The sequence below is a fragment of the Nicotiana tomentosiformis genome, chromosome 11, assembly GCF_000390325.3.
Source record: "Nicotiana tomentosiformis chromosome 11, ASM39032v3, whole genome shotgun sequence".
NCBI lineage: Eukaryota > Viridiplantae > Streptophyta > Magnoliopsida > Solanales > Solanaceae > Nicotiana > Nicotiana tomentosiformis.
The window spans coordinates 11,819,816-11,843,774 of NC_090822.1; the positions used below are offsets into that span (position 1 = coordinate 11,819,816).

Sequence of the window (23,959 nt, forward strand, 5' to 3'; positions counted from 1 at the left end):
AGAGAGTTATCTGAAAGAACTATGTGAAAGACATTTATTTGAAGGGCTTGATTTAATTGGGTGTAATTGTGTTTATTAATTGTTGAGTGATATTAATGGTGTTCTTGTTGTCTGTTGTGCATATCACTGGTTGTTTTATCCTGCCTTTATTATTATTTGTTTCCTATTATTTTGTATATTGTTGCACATGTTATTAGACTAGTGAGTGTCTTGACTGTACCTCGTCTCTACTCCATTGAGGTTAGTATTTATACTTACTGGGTATCACTGTGGTGTGCTCACTCTACACTTCTGCACATTTTTGTGCAGAGCCAGGTATTGGAGATATCGGACTTGAGCAGAGTGAAAGCGTGATCATAAGGATTCAAGGTAAAGCTTCTTGGCCGTCACAGTCCCTTGGAGTCTTTTCATTTCATTGTACTGTTAATTTGTAATCAAACAGTATTGTATATTCGGTCCTCGTGATCATTCCATATATTCAGTTAGAGTTCGTGACTCAGTACTACCTGTCTTGGGAGGTTGTACATTCATATTTATTCCGCTCTTAGTTTTGATTACTTATTTAATTAAAAAAATGGCTCCAACAATGTCATTGAAATCGGCTTAACTAGTCTTAGAGACTAGGTGCCATCACGACTCCTGTGGTCGGATTTTGGGTTATGACAAGTTGGTATCAGAGCTCTAGGTTCATAGGTTCTACTAGTGATGAACGAGTCTAGTAGAGTCTTGCGAATCGGTACAGAAACATCTGTATTTATCTTCGCGAGGCTACAGAACTGTTAGGAAATTTCCATTTCTTTCATTCCTGTCGTGCGGAATTTGTTGAATTTGGAATTTGAAACTTTGTATCTCCATTCTCTAATAGATGGTGAGGACACGTGCTACTGGGTTAACTGAGCAGGCATCCGCACATACTGCTAGGGCTGCAAGAAGCCGGGGCCGAGGTAGAGGCCAAGGAAGGGCACGTGCTACGACTAGAGCACCTATCAGAAAAACAGTTGAGGAGCCACCAGTAGCTCCAGTTGGGGGACAGGTACCAAAAGCACCTGTTGTTACCCCCGGACTTCAGGAGACTTTGGCACAGTTCCTGAGTATGTTTGGTACATTAACTCAAGCGGGATTGATCTCCGTTGCACCAATCATTCCGCAGATTGGGGGAGTAGCTCAGACTCCTATCACAACTCCAGAACAGCAGGTTCACATTGGTCAAGTTCCGGGTGTAGTACCGGTACAACCTGTTATTCTGGTTCGGCCTGAGGTCAGGCTCGAGGCATCAGAAGAAGAACAAAATAGACTTGAAAGGTTTAAGAAGTATGATCCACCAACTTTCAGTGGCACAGCCACAGAGGATGCCCAAGGATTTCTTGAAAATTGTCACCGTATTCTCCGCACCATGGGTATTGTGGAAGTGAGCGGAGTTTCCTTTACTATATTTCAACTGTCAGGCGCAGTGTATCGGTGGTGGAAAATCTATGAAGAAGGTAGACCAGCCGATGCCACACCACTAACTTGGGCTCAATTTTCGGAAATGTTCTTGAAAGAGTTTGTTCCCCAGACTCTCAGAGATGTGTGGCGCACAGAGTTTGAACGGTTGCGTCAAGGCACAATGAAAGTGTCAGAATATGCTATCAGGTTCAGTGAGTTAGCCCGTCATGCACCTATCTTGGTTCCTACAATCAGAGAACGGGTCCGCAGATTTATTGAGGGGCTTGATTATGATATTAAAATATGTATGGCTCGAGAGTTGCAAACTGATGCTCCATTTCAACAAGTAGTGGAGATTGCAAGGAAGATTGAGGGTGTTTTAGGCGAGGAAAGGGGGTCTATGGAGGCCAAAAGATCTCGAAGATCTGGAGGGTTCAGTGGATTTTACTCTTCAGCTAGAACCCATTATAGCGGAGGCTCGAGCAATCGGTCAGCTCAGTCCGCACATCAGATTACTCGGAGTGCTCCAGTTTACAGTGCACCACCGACACGAGATTCTTACAGTGATTATTCCAGATATTCGGCACAGACTCAGTACGAGCAGCCGCGACCTCAGAGGGGTTGTTATGAGTATGGTGATACTAGGCATATCATGAGAGATTGTCCCAGAATAGGGAGGGGTGGATTTCATCAGAACACTCTAGCTACAAGCTTTATTCCAGTTGATACTCCACGTGCATAGTCAGCTAGAGGTGGAGGACGGGCGGGTAGTGGGCGCTTAAGAGGTGGAGGCCCGACCCGTTGATTTAATATCTATGATTTGGCTGAGGCCAATACACCAGATGGTGTCGTTACAGGTGCGATCCAGAATTTTATTATAAAAGGATATTTTCCTTAATTTGATTCAGTTCTGAATATTGAGGTAAATCCTCTTAGTATGCTCCACTTATGGGCGAGATTCGTAAATCTGTGACCCACTTATATGTGTATCCCTGTTGGGAGATTTAAAGATGTGAGCCGTGTCTGTTATTTTATTTCTATACACCATTGAGGGCTATAAGTGTAAAAGTAATTTTTATTATTCATTATAGTGGGTTTAATATGTTTCGAAATATTTGATTCCAATTTTATCGGATTATACTCCCTACCGGTATGAGAATTCATTATATGTTATGAAAATTGTTTATGAAATGTATTGAAAAGAAGATATAAAGGAAATTGAAAATTTCAGTTGGCACCATGTGCAACCTAATTGTGATTCGGATTTGAGGACGAGATCCTCGCATTTTTACATGATGTGAAATATTTAAACCGGGCTGCAAGCCGCGATGGAAGTTATATAGGGACGAGATCCTTGTGGTGAAATGTTTATGAATTTAAAATTCTCCCTTGTGAAATTTAATTTGTGCAATAATATTAATAGGGAGTCATGCATGTTATGCTTATTTGATAATGCTTGTATATTTTCTGTTCATATCTAGTCATTTTCGTGCTGTAAATATTGAGTTTTAGCCTATGAGGTGAGTACCCAGGTGGCGTTAAATGTGACTCATTAATCCGAGTAAGTAATCATGAGGTCTTCATGCCTCACGTTCTGTTGTCAGTATTGTGAAAATTCGAAACAAGGTGATGGTTAATATGAGATTAATTGATGATGCTGGAATTAATTATGAACAACTTTTGAGACTAGAGATGTGGTGATGAGCATACGTATGGTGTGCTTCATGTCCTGATATCATTATGATAAGGTAATGCTGAGATTAATATTATTGATATATACCCTATGGTATTTTGTTGGGTTGTGGTTATGTTGTTAGGAGTTGTTTGGGTGTTACTCTGGCAGGTGGATAGGCCCAATTACAGGGGAGACTCTGCCGAAATTTCTGAAAAATTTGGGAGTTAGTAAAATTTGGAGGAGAGAAAGTTTTGAATTACTTCAACACTATTGAGGAAATTTATATGTACATAGGCACGAGTTGCTATAGCCAGTTGAGACTAATACTGTGCGTTGTTGTGAGAATTCACGCATTTTTGGAAATGATTGGAGAGTTAGGGATTTTGCTTTAAAGCTTATTATAATGGAGAAAAGAAATAATCTCAATTGAGATGGTGTTGTCGGACCCGTGTTAAATTGCAAGAATGTAAAATCACTTACAAGTATGTGTGCAAGAATATACTCAGTAATTTAAAGTCCTCAGAAAGATTCTTAGCAAGTTCAAGGACGAACGTTTGTTTAAGAGGTGGAGAATGTAACGAACCGACTTGTCATTTTAAGAATTTATGCCTCGTTTAGTGACTTAAGGTTTCAAGCAGCCTCGCAATATGTATTATGACCCGCGTGTGTGGTCGAGTTTGATTTACGGATGATTCGGAGTGATTTGGGACACTTAGTCCCTAAGACGGAAGCTTAAGTTTTAGGATTTTGACCGTAGTCGGAACTGTGTGAAGAAGACTCCGGAATGGAGTTTTGATGGTTTCGTTAGCTCCGTTGGGTGATTTTGGACTTAGGAGCGTGTCCGGACTGTGAATCTGAGGTTTGTAGCCAATTTAGGCTTAAAATGGCGAAAGTCAAATTTTTGGAAAGTTTGACCGGGGGGTTGACTTTTTGATATCGGGTTTTGAATGCAATTTCGAGAGTTGGAACAGCTCCGTTATGTTATTTGGGACTTGCCTGCAAAATTTGATGTCATTCCGGGTTGGTTTGATAGGTTTCGGCAGGAGTTTTAGAAGTTGGAAGTTTTGGAAGTTCATAAGTTCGATTCGTGGTGCGATTTGCATTTCCGGCATTATTTGATGCAATTTGAAACCTCGAGCGAGTCTGTGATAGGTTATGGGACTTGTTGGTATGTTTAGACGGGGTCCCGAGGGGCTCGGGAGTGTTTCGGGGTAGTTTTCAGACCAAATTGGAGCTGTTTGGACTGTTATTGCTGAAGTTTGGTTTCCTTCTTCGCGAACGCGAAGGGAGTCTCGCGTTCTTGAAGAGGAATTTGAGGGGCTGATGAATTGTCCTTCGCAAACGCGAACGCAAAGAAGGAGCAGGCCAAGCCTTCGCGAACGCGGCTCAGGAAACGCGAACGCGAAGAAGAAAGGAAGATAGGGGCCTGGGGGTCATTTGGCGAACGCGAACGCGAAGTGTGGAACGCGAACGCGAACGCGAAGGAGTTGTTCAGCTGGTCATCACGAACGCGACGAGGGGCTCGCGAACGCGAAGAGGAAATGATGGGGCAGAAACAAATGGCCTTTGTGAACGCGATGAGGAGGTCGCGAACGCAATGAAGGATTTGGGGCAGTTGGGTTTTTGGCCTTCGCGAACGCGAGGCAATGGTCGCGAACGCGAAGAAGGCCTATATGGGCAGAATTAAAAGTCCAAAAACGGGGGTTTGAGTTCATAACTCAAAATCAAAGTTGGAGCTCGGTAGAAGGCGATTTCTGGAGAGATTCTTGCGTGGGTGTTTGAGGTAAGTGATTCTTATCCAGTTTTGATTAATTTCCATGATTATATTTTTGAATCCATCATTTAATTCGGATTTAATGGAGGAAAAATCAAGATTTTTGTAAAATCTTCCAAAAAATGAAAATTTAAGATTTGGAAGTCGAGTTGTTATTGGAATTCGATAAAATTGGTATGGTTGAACTCGTATCGGAATGAGTGTTCGGATTTTATGAAAATTATGTCTGGTTCTAAGAGGCGGGTCCCGCGTTTAACTTTTTGGAATAAATTTTTAAGTCAACATATTATTATCCGAAATTATTTTCGACGAATTTTAATGAAGTATTATATAATTAATTTGGATAAATTTGAACGGCCCAGAGGTCAATTCAAGCAAGAAGGCGATTTTGGAATATCGGCATAACTTCAAAGAGGTAAGTGTCTTGTTTAACGTCGAGTGGGGGAAATTTCCCTTAGGCATTGAGTCTTATGTGCAACTTGGGTAATTGAAAACCATGTACGCGAGGTGACGAGTACGTACTTGGTTTGTATGTGCAAATTTTATTGAGTTAAAGTCTTGAGCATATTATGTAGTAAATTGGATAATTGTTGGCATAGATTTTATCATCTACTTGTCGTGCCTAAACCCTTGTTGTTCACTCTATTGTTATATGACAATGTGATGTGATTGTTATTTGATTATTTATGAAATTTCGTGAATTTGCTGGCTTGATAATTATTGGAATTTAATTTCATTTTGGATTTTTTCCTCTGCAAATAATTAATTAAATGAGCTTAAGAAGATGTGTTTATATAATTATTGAAAATTTGATCTTTTATGAAGATTTTGCTTTTATGTTGAGTAATTTCTATCTCTATTGATTGTTTTTGGGTGTTTCACACATTGTGTGGAGCATTTGGCTATTTGCTGTGAAATTAATTGATTTGGTTGTAGCTTTGAAATTTGGTTGTGGCCATTGGGCAAATTGTGATATGAATTGATTTTTGTCATATTGTTGTGATAATTTCCCGTGTAAATTATTGTGTTGTGTGAGTTGTTATTTTGGGGAGATAAGGGTGGCATTTCACCGTTGATATTATGTGGTTATAACGACGGTATTTCACTGTTGTGTTCGTTGGCTACTGATATTGTCTGGGCGGAGCGATAAGGGTGGCTATAGGAGCGATAAGGGTGGCAATAGGAGCGATAAGGGTGGCTATTGATATTGTCTGGGCGGAGCGATAAGGGTGGCAATAGGAGCGATAAGGGTGGCTATTGTCAGGGACGATATGTGATGATGTGGGATTGTGGTGTTGAAAATTTTCAGGTGATGTTGTGATTTTCTTGTGTTTATTTTTATACCTCGTGCAACTTGTCTTGTTGTTAGTAAATTGATAATAATCTGATTTTGTTGAAATTGGGAGTCTGTGGCTATTGCCAGGCGGTTTATAAAATAAAATGTGGGCACGAGGTGCCGTGAATTGTGATATGAAATGGGGATATTGGCACGTGAATTGTCCGTGCAGCTGTGATATAAAATGTGGGCACGAGGTGCTGTGATGAAGTGATAATGATATTTGGCACGTGAATTGTCCATGCAGTTGTGATATTAAATGAGGGCACGAGGTGCCGTGGAAATATGAAAATGGGCTGAGACCCGTATTTACGAAAAATATGAAAATGGGCTGAGACCCGTATTTTGATGATTTTGAAATGAGGTGTCACATAGTGACTTTTTAATTGAATGAATTATATTCATAATATTTATTTGAAAGGATTTTTACTTAGAAAGTATCATTTAAAAGAATTGTATTTTGAAAGATATTTATTTGAGGAAATTGTATTTGAAAAAATTTATTGAAAGAATTATATTTGAAAAATAATTATTTGAGAGAATTATATTTGAAAGAAAGTTATCTGAAAGAACTAGGTGAAAGATATTTATTTGAAGGGCTTGATTTAATTGGGTGTAATTGTGTTTATTAATTGTTGAGTGATATTAATGGTGTTCTTGTTGTCTGTTGTGCATATCACTGGTTGTTTTATCCTGCCTTTATTATTATTTGTTTCCTATTATTTTGTATATTATATTGCACAGGTTATTAGACTAGTGAGTGTCTTGACTGTACCTCGTCTCTACTCAATTGAGGTTAGTCTTGATACTTACTAGGCACCGCTGTGGGGTGCTCACTCTACACTTCTGCACATTTTTGTGCAGAGCCAGGTATTGGAGATATCGGACTTGAGCAGAGTGAAAGCGCGATCATAAGGATTCAAGGTAGAGCTGCTTGGCCATCGCAGTCCCTTGGAGTCTTTTCATTTCATTGTACTGTTAATTTGTAATCAAACAGTATTGTATATTCGGTCCTCGTGATCATTCCATGTATTCAGTTAGAGTTCGTGACTCAGTACTACCAGTCTTGGGAGGTTGTACATTCATATTTGTTCCGCTTTTAGTTTTGATTAATTATTTAATTAAAAACAAAAATGGCTACAACAATGTAATTAAAATCGGCTTACCTAGTCTTAGAGACTAGGTGCCATCACGACGCCTGTGGTGGGATTTTGGGTCGTGACATCATCATACTGACGTTCCCTGATACGATCATAAAGAGAAGAGTGAGAAACCACGCAAGCCAAAACTCGGCTCAGCTCGGAAACATCCAGTCAAACAAACTGGTTGGCCAAGGCCTGAACATCCAAGGCTAAAGCCCTCTCTGCAACCGGTAAATATGCTAAGCTGCCCAAACTCTCCGCCTTACGGCTCAAGGTATCGGCCACCATATTGGCCTTCCCATGATGATAGAGAATGGTAATATCATAATCCTTAAGCAACTCCAACCATCTCCGCTGCCGCAAATTAAGATCCTTCTGTTTAAACAGATGCTGTAGACTCCGGTGATCGGTGTAGATCTCACAATGGACACCGTACAAATAATGCCGCCAAATTTTTAAGGCATGAACAATAGATTCTAACTCCAGGTCATGTACAGGATAATTCTTCTCATATACCTTTAACTGTCTGGACGCGTAGGCAATCACCCTACCGTCTTGCATCAACACTGCACCGAGACCAATACGCGACGCGTCACAATACACAGTATAAGATCCTGTACCTGTAGGTAATACCAATATTGGGACTGTAGTCAAAGCTATCTTGAGCTTTTGGAAGATCTCCTCACATTCCTCGGTCCACCTGAACGGAGCACCCTTCTGGGTCAATTTGGTCATAGATGCAGCAATAGAAGAGAAACCCTTTACAAATCGGTGATAATACCCAGCCAAACCAAGGAAACTCCCGATTTCCATAACTGAGGACGGTCTGGACCAACTCTGCACTGCTTCAATCTTCTTCGAATCTACCTTGATTCCCTCGCACGAACTATATGACCCAAAAATCCCATTGAATCAAGCCAAAATTCACACTTTGAAAATTTTGCATATAACTTCTTTTCTCTCAAAATCTGAAGCACAGTCCTCAGGTGTTGTTCATGATCTTCCCGACTCCGGGAATCCACCAGAATTTTGTCAATAAACACAATGACGAAAGAATCAATATAGGGCTGAAATATACTATTCATTAAGTGCATAAATGTTGTTGGGGCGTTGGTCAGCCCAAAAGATATCACAAGGAACTCGTAATGACCGTACCGAGTCCTGAAAGTAGTCTTTGGGATATCTGGCTCTCGAATCTTCAACTAATGATAGCCTGAATGCAAGTCGATCTTAGAAAACACTCTGGCACCCTGAAGCTGATCAAATAGGTCATCTATATGTGGCAATGGATACCTGTTCTTCACTGTAACCTTGTTCAGCTAGCGGTAATCAATACACATCCGCATAGAACCATCTTTCTTCTTTAAAAATAAGACAGGAGCACCCCAAGGCGATACACTGGGCCGAATAAAGCCCTTATCCAGCAATTCCTGTAACTGTTCTTTTAATTCTTTCAACTCTGCTGGGGCCATACGGTATGGTGGAATAGAAATAAGCTAAGTGCCCGGTAAAAAATCAATGCCAAAATCAATATCCCTGTCGGGTGGCATACCCAGAAGATCCGCTGGAAATACATCGGGAAAATTCCTTACTATAGGAACTGAATCCACGGTAGGAGTATCAATAGTAACATCTCTTACATAGGCCAGATACGCATCACACCCCTTCTCAACCATTCGTTGAGCTTTAAGAAATGAAACAACCCTGCTAGGAACATGATCCGAGGTACCTCTCCACTCTAGTCGCGGTAGACCTGGCATAGCCAACATTACCGTCTTGGCGTAACAATCAAGAATAGCATGATAGGGTGACAACCAGTCCATGCCCAAAATAATATCGAAATCCACCATACTGAGCAATAATAAATCGGCCCTGGTCTCAAAACCACTGATAACAATTAAACACGACCGATACACACGGTCCACAATAATATATTCACCCACGGTGTAGATACATAAACAGGAGAACTCAAGGAATCACGTGATACGCCCAAATACAGGGCAAAATAAGATGACACATAAGAATAAGTGGAGCCTGGATCAAATAAGACTGATGCATCTCTATGACAGATCAGAATAATAACTGTGATAACAGAATCGGATGCAACGACATCTGTCCTATCAGGAAGGGCATAATATCTGGCCTGGCCTCCCCCTCTAGGGCGACCTCTACCCGCCCGACCTCCACCTCTAGCTGGTTGTGTAGGTGGAGTGGCAACTGGTGCAGTAATCATGGCCTGAGAAGCCTGAGGGCCCTGTGGAATAGGTGGGGATTGAGAAATCAGTGCAGGTGCACCCCTCCTAAGTCTGGGGCAATCCCTCATGATATGACGAGTGTCACCACACTCAAAACAAGCCCTCGGAGGATGTGACTGCTGGGACTGGCTCGGGCCTGATCGACTAGACTGTCCGCTGAAAGAACCCCGTACAGGAGGTACAGAAGACACTGGCGATGCATAATATGGAACCTGAGGTCTGGGAGTAGCCGGAATACCACTAGAAGCTGGGAGTGCTAAATGAATAGGACGTCTCACATAACCTCTACCATGACGGGCTGCAATTGGGGCACGAGAATTATTATATGTGCCAGAATCCCGGGGTCTCTTAGCTTCCCTCTCTTCCCTCTCCCGAGTCCGCATACCTTCCAATCTCCTAGCAATTGACACCATATGTTGGTATGTGATGTCCATCTCCAGCTCTCGGGCCATACTGTATCTGATACTAGGGTGAAGACCCTCAATAAATCTGCAAACCCACTCTCAAACAGTAGCAACTAAGGCTGGTGCATGCTTAGCCAAATCACTGAATCAGATCGCATACTCTGACACAGTCATAGAACCTTAGCGCAACTGCTCAAACTTTGCACGCCATGCATCCCTTAGACTCTGAGGAACATACTCCCTTAAGAACATATCTGAAAATTGAGTCCAAGTGAGTAAAGATGCTTCAGCGGGACTATCCAACTCATATGCCCGCCACCACTGGTAGGTTGCTCCTCTAAATTGGAATGCCGTGAAAGAAACCCCGCTGGAATCCACAATACCCATAGTACGAAGGATACGGTGACATTCCTCCAGAAAACCCTGAGCATCCTCTGCAGCTAAGCCGCTGAAAGTGGGAGGGTGGTACTTCTTGTACCTATCGAGCCTGAGCTGCTCCGCCTCTGAAACTGTTGTCCTAATCTCAGGCCGAACTGGGACAACTGGTTGCACTGGTATAACCTATGGGGCATGGTCAACTTAGGCCCGTGGTTCTGGAGTACGGGCGGCAGAAATTTGTGCTCCTCCCCCGGCCTGAGATGTGGCAGGAGCAAGTGGAATTAACCCTGCCTGAGCTAGAGTTCCAAACATGCTCAAACACTGGGCAAGAGTCTCCTGAAGTGCAGGAGTAGTAACAGGTGTCTCAGGTGCCTGTTCTCAAACTGGAGCTACTGGTGGCTCTGGTGCAGTAGCTCGTGCAGGTACTCTGGCTGCACCATGTGGTCTTTCTCGGCCTCTGCCCTGACCCCGACCTCTTGCGGCTCCAATATGGGGCGCGGGTGTCTGATCATCAGATCCAGTTGTGCGTGTCCTCACCATCTGTGAGAGAATAGAAAGACAATTGTTTAGGACTTTGAAATCAACAAAGGCGAACGATAAGGAATCAAAGAAGTGAATATTTCCTAACAGTTCCATAGCCTCTCGAAGATAAGTAAAGACGTCTCCGTACCGATCTGCAAGACTCTGCTAAACTTGCTTGTGACTCATAACACTTATGAACCTAGTGCTCTGATACCAACTTGTCACGACCCCAAATTCCCTCCGTAGGAGGTCGTGAAGGCACCTAGTCTCTGAGACTAGGTAAGCCTGTCAATGCGGAATAATCATAAATATCTAAAATAAATAAACTACAATTTAAATAATTACAACTCCCAAAACCCGGTAGAAATAAGTCACAAGCTTCTAAAAATTTATTCTCAATGTTTCTATGTATCAAGGTCTAAAGAAAAATAAGGAAGCAACATAAAATGATAGAAGGGGACTCCGGAGTCTGCGGACGCTGGCAGATATACCTCGAAGTCTCCGTGCGCAGGTAACTCACTGATGTCTAGACTAGTAAGATGTACCTAGATCTGCACAAAAAGATGTGCAGAAGCGTAGTATGAGTACACCACAGCGGTACCCAGTAAGTGTCAAGCCTAACCTCGGTAGAGTAGTGACGAGGTCAGGTCAGGCCCTATTGGAGAATAGATAATGACATGGAAATATATTTAAACAATTTAATAAGATAAAATGACTATGAAAACGATTCAAATAGTATGTCACATTTAATGACACCAAATAATTGCAAATAATATCTCATGGAATCAAAACAGAATTCCTTTCAACTTTATGAAAATCACAACAATTAATCGAAGGCAACTATGGCCATAAATCAATATCAACAAGGGCATTACTGAGGTACCTCCTCGTAGTTCCAAATCATAAATAAATTCACAATATCTCATTTTCTTATCTCACCGCGGGAGCCTTCACAATTTATTTTAAAGAAAATATTTTTTTCGAAATAGCATCCCGCGTTTTAGCCTTCCTTATCACACCGCATGACTTCTAGTAGTTCCCCCTACTAGCCACGTGTATCAAGACACCCTTATCTCACCGCATGCATTTCAATATCCAGACCTTATACCACCGCATGCGTATCAATATCACAATATATCACAATTTGCACCTCAAGTGCCCAAATATTTCAATTTGCCAAAATAAATCAACGATATTTTTCACAATAAAGAGCTCACGGCTCATGCCAACATAAATCATCAATAATATTTTTCCCCAATAAAGAGCCCACGGCTCCATCACAATGAGTACAAAAATCTTACAAAAATATTCAGGAATAAATAATTTAGCAAAATAATATTTCAAAATCTTTAATACGTTGCTTCAATACCAAATTTAAAATGTCAAATACTTCATATTAATAATATTTAATTTAAAGAAAATCAATTTCAAATAATGCACAGAATAAAAGAAACCAAGTTTCAACCAAACAGGTAAAACAATTAGCAGGAAAAGGTCAAGCAAATTTAAAGTATACAAATCAAATCAATGATGAAGAATATAACAAGATTTAATAAATTAATTAATATGCAACAATGATCTTCAGAATTTAAAAACATAATCCTTCACATTTAGTCCGTGTACACACTCGTCACCTTGTGTACATGACTTTCATCACATTACAATTAATACCAATCCAAGAGAAAATTCCCCCCACACAAGGTTAGACAAGTCACTTACCTCGACTTGCTCCAATTTAACCAAGTAGTATGCTTTTTCCTCAATTTTTCGGTTCCGGTCGACTCGTATCTAGTCATAATTAATTCGATACAGTCAACAAAAATTATAGAATTAATTCTGTAAGAAAATACTATATTTTTCAATAAAAATCCGAAATTAACTAAAAAATAGCTCGTGGGGCCTACATCTCGGAATCCGGCGAAAGTTACGAAATATGAACGCCCATTCAACCACTTAACCATACCAAAATGACTAAATTCCAATAACGATTCGACCCTAAAATCCTCAAATCTATCCAAGAGGGTTTTCAAATTTTTTCAACTTAAATCACCAATTAAATCTTAAAAATAATGATGGATTCGGGTAATCTAACCAAGATTGAGTTAAGAACACTTACCCCAATTTTTTTTCTTGAAAATATATTAAAAATCATCTTTGCTTTAGCTCCAAGTTGTTAAAAATGGCGAATGGGACGAAGCCCCCCTGTTTTTATAACTTACAGATCTGTCCAGGGTGACCTCGATCATGGGGTCCGATCCTGGACCTCGATCGTAGGAGTCCGATCATGGACCTCGGTCATGGCCTTAGATCATAGCTTCGATCATGGCCCTCGACCCTGGGGCTCAATCACAGCCATCGATCCTGGCTATCGATCCTGGGCCTTCGATCAGTGGCCTTCGATCACTGGGCCTTCGAGGTTGCCTTCGATTATGGCTCTCGAGCCTGCCTTCGATCATAGATCTCGAGCCTGCCTTCGATCCTCGGCTCGATTTCTGGGCTTGATTTCTGGACTCGATTTCTGGCCTTCGATTTTTGGGCTCGATTGCACAGTAGAAGAAAATTTGCAGCAGCTTTTGCAGCAGCTGTTTAAGTACCATTTTTGATCCATTAACCATCCGAAACTCACCCGAGGCCCTCGGGACCTCAACCAAATATACCAACAAGTTCTAAAATGTTATACGAACTTATTTGAAATCTCAAATCACATAAAACGACGCTAAAACCACGAATTATGCTCCAATTCAAGCTTAATGAAACTTAAATTTTCCAACTTCTACATTCGATGTCGAAACCTATCAAATCAAGTACGATTGGCCTCAAATTTTGTACACAAATCATAAATGACATAACAGAGCTGTGAAAATTTTCAGAACTGGATTTCGACCCCGATATCAAAAAGTCAACTCCCCTGTCAAACTTCCAAACTTTAAATTCCTATTTTAGCCGTTTCAAGCCTAATTTCACTACGGACTTTCAAATAAAATTATGATCATGCTTCTAAGTCCAAAATCACCATACAGAGCTGTTGGAATCATCAAAATTCTATTCCGGGGTTGTTTGCACAAAATTCGACATCCGGTCACTATTTGAACTTAAACTTTTAATTTTTCATCAAAATTCCATATCTCGGGCTAGGGACCTCGGAATTTGATTCCGGGCATATGCCCAAGTTTCAAATCACGATATGGACCTACCGGAAGTATCAAAATACTGATCCGAGTCCGTTTGCTCAAAATGTTGACCAAAGTCAACTCACTTGAGTTTTAAAGCTCTAATTCACATTTAATCCATTTTTCACATAAAGACTTTTTAGAAAATTTTATGGACTGCGCACGCAAGTCGAAGAATGATAAATAGTGCTTTTTGAGGTCTTAGAACACCGAATTAATTATTAAATTTAAAGATGATATTTTGGTCATCACATTCTACATGAGTAGTCAAGTTTTTATTTTTCTCCCTGGTTTTTAAGTTTCTTCCTCTTTTCTTAATGTTTTTTGTAATTGAATGAACGGTACTGATATCTATTTAATCCGAAAAAGTATTTGCTAAATAATTAAATATATAGAAATATCAAAAATTATCATTTGTTGAAATAATTAAAAAATGATGACAATTCGTTAAGAACAAATTTTGTCTATAAGTTAGAATATGTTTTTTTATTAAAATTAGGACACAAACGATGACATCTTTTTTTTTCATTGGTCAACGAAGAAAGTTGCATCTTGCTGAGCCTTAAGTTTTCTTTTTCTCATAAAAGGAAATATTTTGTTTCGGTTCTTCATGCTTATAGAATGCGTGAGCCCTATATATTATGACTTATTGCATAGAAGTTCAAAAACAGAAGGATTTAATATGCAAAATTTTAGTTGATTTTAAATTTCTAATTTTTAGAGAAATAATTTAATAATTATTTTATCTAACGTGAAAGATATTTTAAAGGGTAAAAATAAATAGATTTCATTGGAAAAAGTTATAATTTAACTATTTTTTTTAATATTTAGGGATTTAAAATTAACTACAATTTTAATTATTAAATTTTCCTTAATTATTTGAATTATGTTGAAAGTCCTAATATTTAGGATTTTAAAGGGCAGCCGGTGCACTAAGCTTCCACTATGCGCGGGGTCCGGGGAAAAGGCCGGATCATAAGGGTATATTGTACGCAGCCTTACCTTGTATTTCTGCTAATATTTAGGACTTTAAAATCGATTAAATTTTAGTTTATATAATCTTTTTCTTCTTTGACATCCCACAACCAGTGTGTATAATAGAACCTCTAAAGACGTACAAAAGAATGTAAAGACACAAAAAATTTTCTGGCTCAACAAAAGAATAGAGACGCTTAGCAATTGAAGAATATCTTCAATTTTAAGCTACTAAATTTTATTAAAATTTGAAAATTTAAGGAGCCTAGCAGGTGAAGAACAGAAAAGGAAATAATATTCATTAAACATGTCTTGAAATATAAACTTTTGTTCTTTGATGGATCAAAACTTCGAGTAATATGTTGGATTATTAAAGAATATTAAATGTCAATTTGTTAGACTGACTTGACTTGTAAGAAAAGTAATCACCAAGATTGAAGAATAGAAAAAATAAATACAAAATTAATTAAATAAAATTTCATAGCTAATCGAGGGGCGCAATAAAATTGATGGTCTAAAGTCAAACTATAATAAGAGACCTTAAATTCTTTTCATGAAATTCATGTACTTACGAGAAAAATTAAAAAAAAATTAACTTTCCCGTTTTTGAATCAATCAAAAGAGATAAGAAAAATAGTTATTTTAGAAAAAGTGAATTGACATTGAAAATTTAAATCATTAGAAGTATAAAAATAAATATACGTAGAGGAGGGAAAATAACACTCGAAGAGGGAGATAAAAGTACTAAGTAATTAATAAGAGAAGAAAACTTTATCATAATTTATTCACTCATTCGAATAACCTTAACCAAATCCAAAAAAGCATATAATTTTAAAAATATTTTACCAAGGATAATCATACATACTATATGATATATATATAACACTTAATACTTGGAATAATATTTTTTGCACCAAGAACGCCGTCTATAAAGAGATATTAGATCAGATATAAAAATATAACATATCATAATTTTCTTCGTACAATAGAATATATGTAAATACAAAAATTATATAATTAACCTACCTAAATTCTTAATCTTTACAAGTTCAGAAGATATCTAATAACTCTGCATTCAACTATTTTGTCAATAACATTTATTTTTTAATTAAATGAATGTAGCACTATCTCGATGTCAATTTCTATTTCACATAATTATTTTTACTCTAAATTTTATACACTTATTTATTGATAGACGTGAAAAATATGTGCAACGCACGTACACTAAATCTAGTTGTTTTTAAAATTCTGAAGATGTAAATGTCACAAAAGAGTGTTTTTCTGACTTCATTGGTTGATTAATCCCACATCGGCAAATACTAACTGAGAATGACCAAAATGCTGCACAATAAAATATGGGTTGGGCTGATAGAGAAACATACTTACCTGGACGGGGTCAATGAGTGATCAATAAGGCTTATGGCCTAGGCTTGTGACCTCCATTGCACTTTGGAGGGGTGCTAGCATAAGGTCGGCCCAAGTGGTCGAGCCTACGTCATAATTTGTGACAGTGGGGGCCTGCGTTCGCGCGTCCCCTACCCAATCCTCAGTCCAAACTCTTGGGTCTATAGCCCAGTTTCAGCTTGAGGTTGGCCCAAGCGAACACTATTTTCCTCTAGTCGCCACTGAAATCCCTGTGTATGTCCTTTGTTATTTAGAGGTTTGGATCTTGCAATTACATCAAATACAATGGGAGTTTGTCATTATGCTCCTTTTATTACACACATTTAACAACTCCTCACATAACAGTACATAGGAATCTAGGCTCTAATTGAGAAGATTCTTGCTTAATCAATACGAGCAACTTGTTATTACCCATTGAACTTATATTGTTAGATTGTATACCAACTCAAAGATGGGTTCCCATCACTTTTGTTTAATTATTTTAGCTGCCTCTCTATTTAAAGATGGGTTCGTGGATCTGCCAAATTCTTGTTTGATCTCACATACACTATAGTTATAGTTCCATTTATAACTAATTCTCTTATATAAGCATGCCTTAAGCTTATGTCTTGATTTCCCATTATATATTTTATTGAGAGCTACACACATAGTAGTCTCACTATCACAAAATATTGAAATGGCTGGCATAGGTTGTGGCCACAACTTTATATCTAGTAACATATTTCTTAGCCATTCCGCTTCTTTTCTAGCAGCTGCTAATGCAATAAATTCGAATTTCATAGTAGAATGAGAAATGCAAGTTTGTTTCTTGGATGCCCGACAAATGGCGCCACCCCCCAAGGTAAATATTCAACTTGAGTATTACTTGGATTGCTTGTAAACCTTGAAAGTTTACTAACGGCAAATACTATATCAGGCCACTGAGCCATCCTTTTAGATTGAATAAAGTTACTAAGCTAGTCACCTCACCTCTCTTTCTTACACGCCCTTATTAGTAGTAGCCTAGTGCAGTGCATAACATACATCAAATTGCCAATTGCATTGAGCCATTGTTCTTCCAGTATTTTCAGTTAGTTTGATACTTGAATCATATGGAGTTTTAGACTCCACTATGCCGAGATGACTGAAATTGGTAAGAATCTTATCAATGTAATGAGTTTATGATAAAGTCACTCTCTTATCACTTCTTTGAACTTTGATACCTAAGATAGTATCTACTTCATTCAAATCTTTCATTTTAAAGACTGAAGTTAGATACTTCTTAGTTTCAGAAATTCCAAGCATGTCCGTACCAAAAATCAACATGTCGTCTGATAGTAGCAAACATGTTGTTGTAGGTGAAAGAAATAAAAGTAGACAAAACAAAAGAAAGAAAAATAAAAAAGAGATGAACTTATGATGTAAGCGCTTACATCGGCATTCTTATGATGTATGCGCTTATATCGGCATTCGTATGATGTAAGCGCTTACATCGGCATTCTTTTGATGTAAGCACTTACCTCGGCAGGGCATTCAAATGCCTATAAAAGGGGTATGCATTTTCATTTGCAAATCATCCCTCAACTTCTTCTTTCTCTCTTCAATTAATAAAAAGCTATTCTTTGTGTGGCCGTGGAGTAGGCAAAATTGCTGAACCACGTAAATATTGTATTGTCTTGTCTTGTCTTGTGCAATTTATTGCTTTTCTCTTTCAAATATTTTTCCCTTCTATTAGCCTAACACGTTTCCCAATAACTGGTATCAGAGCACAGACAATGTAATTCTGGTAGAAAAGTACGTTATCGGTACAGGTACTATTCACAAGAATAGTGCGACATTATTGATCATCGTTACTATTCACATGCACTATTCACATAAATTAGTTTTGTGAAAAATGGCATCGGAAGAAGGGAAGGTTAATATTGACAAGTTCAATGGTAAATATTTTGGATTCTGAAAAATGCAAATAGAGGATTATTTGTACCAGAAAAACGTACACTTACCTCTAACTAAGGTAAAACCAGAGAATATGGCCAAAGCGGATTGGGATCTATTAGATCGCCAAGCTCTTCGTGCGATTCGTTAGACGCTAACACGAAATGTGGCGTTTAACATCATTAACGAGAAGACCACTGCATGTCTGATGAAGGCGTTATCAAATATGTACGAGAAGCCATCTACTTCAAATAAAGTCTGTTTGATGCGTCGATTGTTTAACTTAAAGATGACAGAAGGTGGATCTGTCACAGAACATATCAATGAGTTTAATGTAATATTAACTCAGTTGAGTTCTGTCAATATAATATTCGATGACGAAGTCAGGGCATTGATACTACTATCATCTCTACCGGAGTATTGGTCTGCAACAGTAACTGCAGTTAGCAGTTCATCGGGAAGTACCAAACTCAAATTGGATGATATTAGGAACTTGGTTCTAAGCGAAGATATTCGCTAGAAAGAATCAAGTGATTCCCCAGGATCTGCTTTGAATACCGAAAGCAGGGGAAGAAATAGCCAAAGAGGACAAAGTCATGGTCGTGGCAGATCAATGTCCAGGAGAAGAGGGCAATTCAAAATTTGCAAAGACATTATGTGTTGGAATTGCGATAAAAAGGGTCACTACAGTAGTTAGTGATGATAATTCAGCAAATGCAATTGCTGAACAAGTCAGTGATGCACTAGTTTGTTGTACAGGCAGTCCAGCCGAATCTTGGATTCTCGACTCAAGTGCATCCTTTCACTCTACATCATGCAAAGAAATATTGCATAATTATATTGCTGGAAAATTTGGGAAGGTTTATCTAGCAGACGGCGAACCTCTAGATATTATCGGGAAATGTGAAGTTCATATAAAGGCTTCACAAGGCACGCTATGGAAATTGCAAAATGTCTGACATGTTCCTGGCCTCAAGAAAAATCTGATGTCTATGGGTCAGATTGACAGTGAAGGATATACAACAACATTTGGTAACAGATCGTGGAAGATAACCAAAGGAAATTTGGTTGTGGCACGAGGCTTTAAGAAGGGAACACTGTATGCAACTGCAATACAGAGAGATACTATAGCAACAGTTGATCATGGTCGTGATACAACATTGTGACACCGAAGGCTCGGGCATATGAGTGAGAAGGGAATGAAGTTGTTGGCATCTAAAGAAAAGTTGCCAAACCTAAAGCATATTGAATTAGGTTTGTGCGAAGATTGCATTTACGGGAAACAAAAGAGAGTTAGTTTCTCAAAGGTGGGAAGAACGCCAAAGAAAGAGAAGCTGGAACTAGTGCATACAAATGTGTGGGAACCAGCACTTGTAACTTCTCTGGGAGGCTCACGCTATTATGTCACCTTCATTGATGATTCCACAAGAAAGGTATGGGTTTATTTTCTGAAAAATAAATCTCATGTGTTTGTTATCTTTAAAAGATGGAAATCTAAAGTTGAAAATCAGACAAGTCTAAAGTTAAAATGTCTGAAGTCTGACAATGGAGGAGAGTATGATAGTCAAGAGTTTAAAGCATTATGCTCTGAGAATGGGATCAGATTGATCAAGACAATTTTTGGAACACTGGAACAAAATGGCGTTGCTGAGAGGATGAACAGAACCCTGAATGAACGAGCCAAAAGTATGAGAATACATTCTGGATTGCCGAATTATTTTTGGGCTGAGGCTGTTAACACGGAATCTTACCTCATAAACAGGGGACCCTCTGTACCGCTGGATTTTGAAATTCCTGAAGAGGTATGGACAGGAAAGGAGGTAACTCTCTCACATATGAAAATTTTTGGTTGTGTTGCTTATGTGCATGTAAACTCTAATGGTAGAGATAAGCTTGATCCTAAGGCCAAGAAATATTTCTTTATTGGCTATGATAATGATAATTTTGGTTATCGATTTTGGGATGATCAGAATAGAAAGATCCTAAGACACATGAATGTCACATTTAATGAAAATGTGATGTACAAAGACAAGCTTGAAGTAGAACCAACCAGCACCAGAAGACAGACATCTGAAATAGTTGAGTTAGAAGAAATCTCAGAAAATGAAGTGGCCAGAGAGACTACAACTAGATCTGAAATTGAAGATGCCGAACCAGAAGCCGAATCTGGATCAGAATCAGAATAAAAAATAGAAATAGATGGAGAACCAGATCTGGAGTGAGGACTTGAATCAAATTCGGGATCGGTTAATCCTGAACCTACATTAAGGAGATCTAAAAGAGTCACGAATGCTCCAGATAGGTTAACTCTCTCTCTCCACTATTTACTTCTGACTGATGCTGGAGAACCAGAGCATCTTGTTGAAGCAATGCAGGTGATAAGCTCTGATAAGTGGAAGCTAGCCATGAAAGAAGAGATTAATTCTCTTCAAAAGAATAAATCATGGATACTTACAGAGTTACCAAAAGGAAAAAAGGCATTGCAAAATAAGTGGGTGTACAGGGTTAAGGAAGAGCATGATGGTAAGAAGAGATACAAAGCACGATTAATAGTAAAAGGCTTTCAGCAGAAGGAAGGGATTGACTACACCGAGATCTTCTCTCCTGTATTAAAATTAACTACTATCAGGTTGGTGCTAAGTATCGTAGCTACAAAAAATTTGCATTTGGAGCAGCTAGATGTTAAAACTGCTTTCTTGCATGGTGACCTTGAAGAAGACATCTACATAAAGCAACCTAAAGGTTTTCAAGTTTCTGGTAAAGAAAACCTTGTGTGTAAGTTACAGAAGAGTTTATATGGTTTGAAATAAGCACCCCGATAATGGTACAAGAAATTTAATGGATTCATGCATAATAATGGTTTCACACGATGTGCGATGGACCATTGCTGTTATATCAAAAATCTTGATAAATCCTATATCATTTTACTGTTGTACGTTGATGATATGCTAATTGCAGGATTTAGCATAAATGAGATCAACAGGGTTAGGTAACAACTGGCGGAGGAGTTTGAAATGAAAGACTTAGGACCAGCTAAGCAAATGCTTAGGATGAGGATTAGTAAAAACAGGTCTGAAGGAACCTTAAGATTGTCTCAAGAAAAGTACATACAAAAGGTACTAAGCAGGTTCAGTCTTCATGATGCAAAGAGCAGAAGCACTCCACTCGGAAGCCATTTTAATCTGTCGAAGGACCAATCACCTATGACAAATGAAAAACGGAAGTACATGTCCAAAGATCCATATGCTTCAATAGTAGGAAGTTTCATGTATGTTATGGTTTGCACTAGACCTGACATAGCCCATGCAGTTGGAGTTGTTAGTAGATACATGTCAAATCCAGAAAATGAGCATTGGGAAGGTGTAAAATGGATATTGCGATATTCAAAGGCACCTCAGGTATGGCACTTTATTTTAAAAGGAGCAATATTATCTTACAAGGTTTTGCTGATGCAAATTTAGGCGGCGATCTGGATAGTCAAAAAAGTACCACATGCTACGTGTTCACCTTGGGTGGTACTGTTGTTAGCTGGATGTCCAGACTTCAGAAAAGTGTTTCTCTATCTACCACTGAAGCAGAGTACATGACAATCTCAGAAGCTGGAAAAGAGATGATTTGGCTTAAGAATTTCCTTAAAGAGCAGGACAATTGTGAGCTTTTCAGCGATAGCCCTCGTGCAATTCATCTTTCCAAGAATCCAGTATTTCATGCAAGATCGAATCATATACAGTTAAGGTATCATCATATCCGAGAGTTGATAAGTGAAGAAACTCTTTCCCTGTAGAAGATACCAGGATCAAAGAACCCGTCAGACATGTTGACCAAAGTTGTCGGTGTTGACAAACTGAGGTTGTGCACTGCCTCAGTTAGCCTTCAAGACTGATAGCATAAGGCGCCACCAGAGAATAACAAATATTTTTTTTTTATTTTCTTTCTTGATGTAACATAGGTTTGAGCATAAACTTATGATGTAAGCACTTACATTGGCATTCTTATGATGTAAGCGCTTACATCAGCATTTCTATGATGTAAGCGCTTACCTCGCTAGGGCATTCAAATTCCTATAAAAGGGTATGCATTTTTATTTGCAAATCATCCCTCAACTTCTTATTTCTCTCTTCAATTAATAAAGAGCTATTCTTTGTGTGGCCGTGGAGTAGGCAAAATTGCCGAACCACGTAAATCTTGTCTTGTCTTTCTTATACAATTTATTACTTTTCTCTTTTAAATATTTTTCCCTTCTATTAGCCTGACACGTTTTCCAACATCGTCGACATAAAGACAATTAACAACTCCATAATCTACTGTAAACTTAGAGTAAATACATTTGTTTGCCTGATTATGTACGAAACCATTTGATAATATTATACTATCAAGCTTTTCATGCCACTATTTTGGTGCTTGTTTCAAGCCATAGAGAGACTTTATAAGCTTATAAACTTTATGTTCATTACCAGGAAAAAAAATTATTTAGGTTGTTTCATATAAATTTCTTCACTTAAATTTTCATTTAAGAAAGCAGTTCTAACATCTATTTGTTGTACATATAGATCATATGTTGACAAAAGTACTCTAATAGATGTTATTCTTGCAACTGGAGCATATGTATCAAAGTAGTCAACGCCTTCCTTTTGCGTGAAGCCTTTTGCAACTAGTCTTGCTTTGAAGGTTTTTATAGAACCGTCTGTATTATATTTTCTCATGAATAACCATTTACAACCTATAGGTTTAGATCCAGCAGACAAATAAACTAAAATCCAAGTGTTGTTGGACACTATTGAGTCCATTTCATCATTGATCGCCTCTTTTCAAAAATCAACATCTCTTGAAGATATGGCTTCTTTGTATGTTCTAGGATCTTCTTCTATACTAAACAAAATAGGTATCTGATTATAGACTTTAGTTCTATCTCCCTTCACTAGAAAAACTATAGATTCCGAAGATATAAAATTTGGATCAAGAGTTTTTTCTTTTCTAACTCTTTGGCTTCATCTAGGCTCTAATTGAACATTGTCACTTTTCCTTTTATTTAAAAACATTTTAAAATGTGACATCTTTGTGTATCATGTCTACTTTGACCTTGTGCAATCAACTTCTCATCTACAATATAATTAATGAATCTATTTTCTAAAAATTCAACATGAATAGATTCTACAACAACATTAGATTCTAGATCAAGCAATCTATATGCTTTCGAATTTTGTGCATATCCAACAAAAATACTTTTTATTCCTCTAGGTCCCAATTTTGTTCTTTGATGATCAGGAACTCTATAAAAGGATATACACCCCCACACTTTAAAATAATACTATATGTTAGTTTTTCTACCATTCCAAAGTTCATAAGGTAAAATATGAACACTTTTTGAAGGCATTCTATTTAATATATGACAAGCAGTAAGTAGTGCTTCACCCCTCAGATTGTGCGGTAAATGTGCATTTAATAACATAGAATTAATCATGTCTACTAAAGTCCTATTTTTCCTTTCCACCAATCCATTTTGTTGTGGTGTATAATGTGCACTCTTTGATGTATTATTCCATGCTCTTCACAGAAATTACTAAATTCAGTAGGAAAGTATTCTC

General features: G+C 38.3%; 1 non-coding gene across 1 annotated transcript; it reads left to right on the forward strand.

Moving 5' to 3' along the window:
* Nucleotides 1-16,434: 16,434 nt before the first annotated feature.
* Nucleotides 16,435-16,595, forward strand: LOC117281489 (U1 spliceosomal RNA). The gene has a single exon (XR_011412483.1). It is a non-coding gene; the product is annotated as a U1 spliceosomal RNA (small nuclear RNA).
* Nucleotides 16,596-23,959: the final 7,364 nt, after the last annotated feature.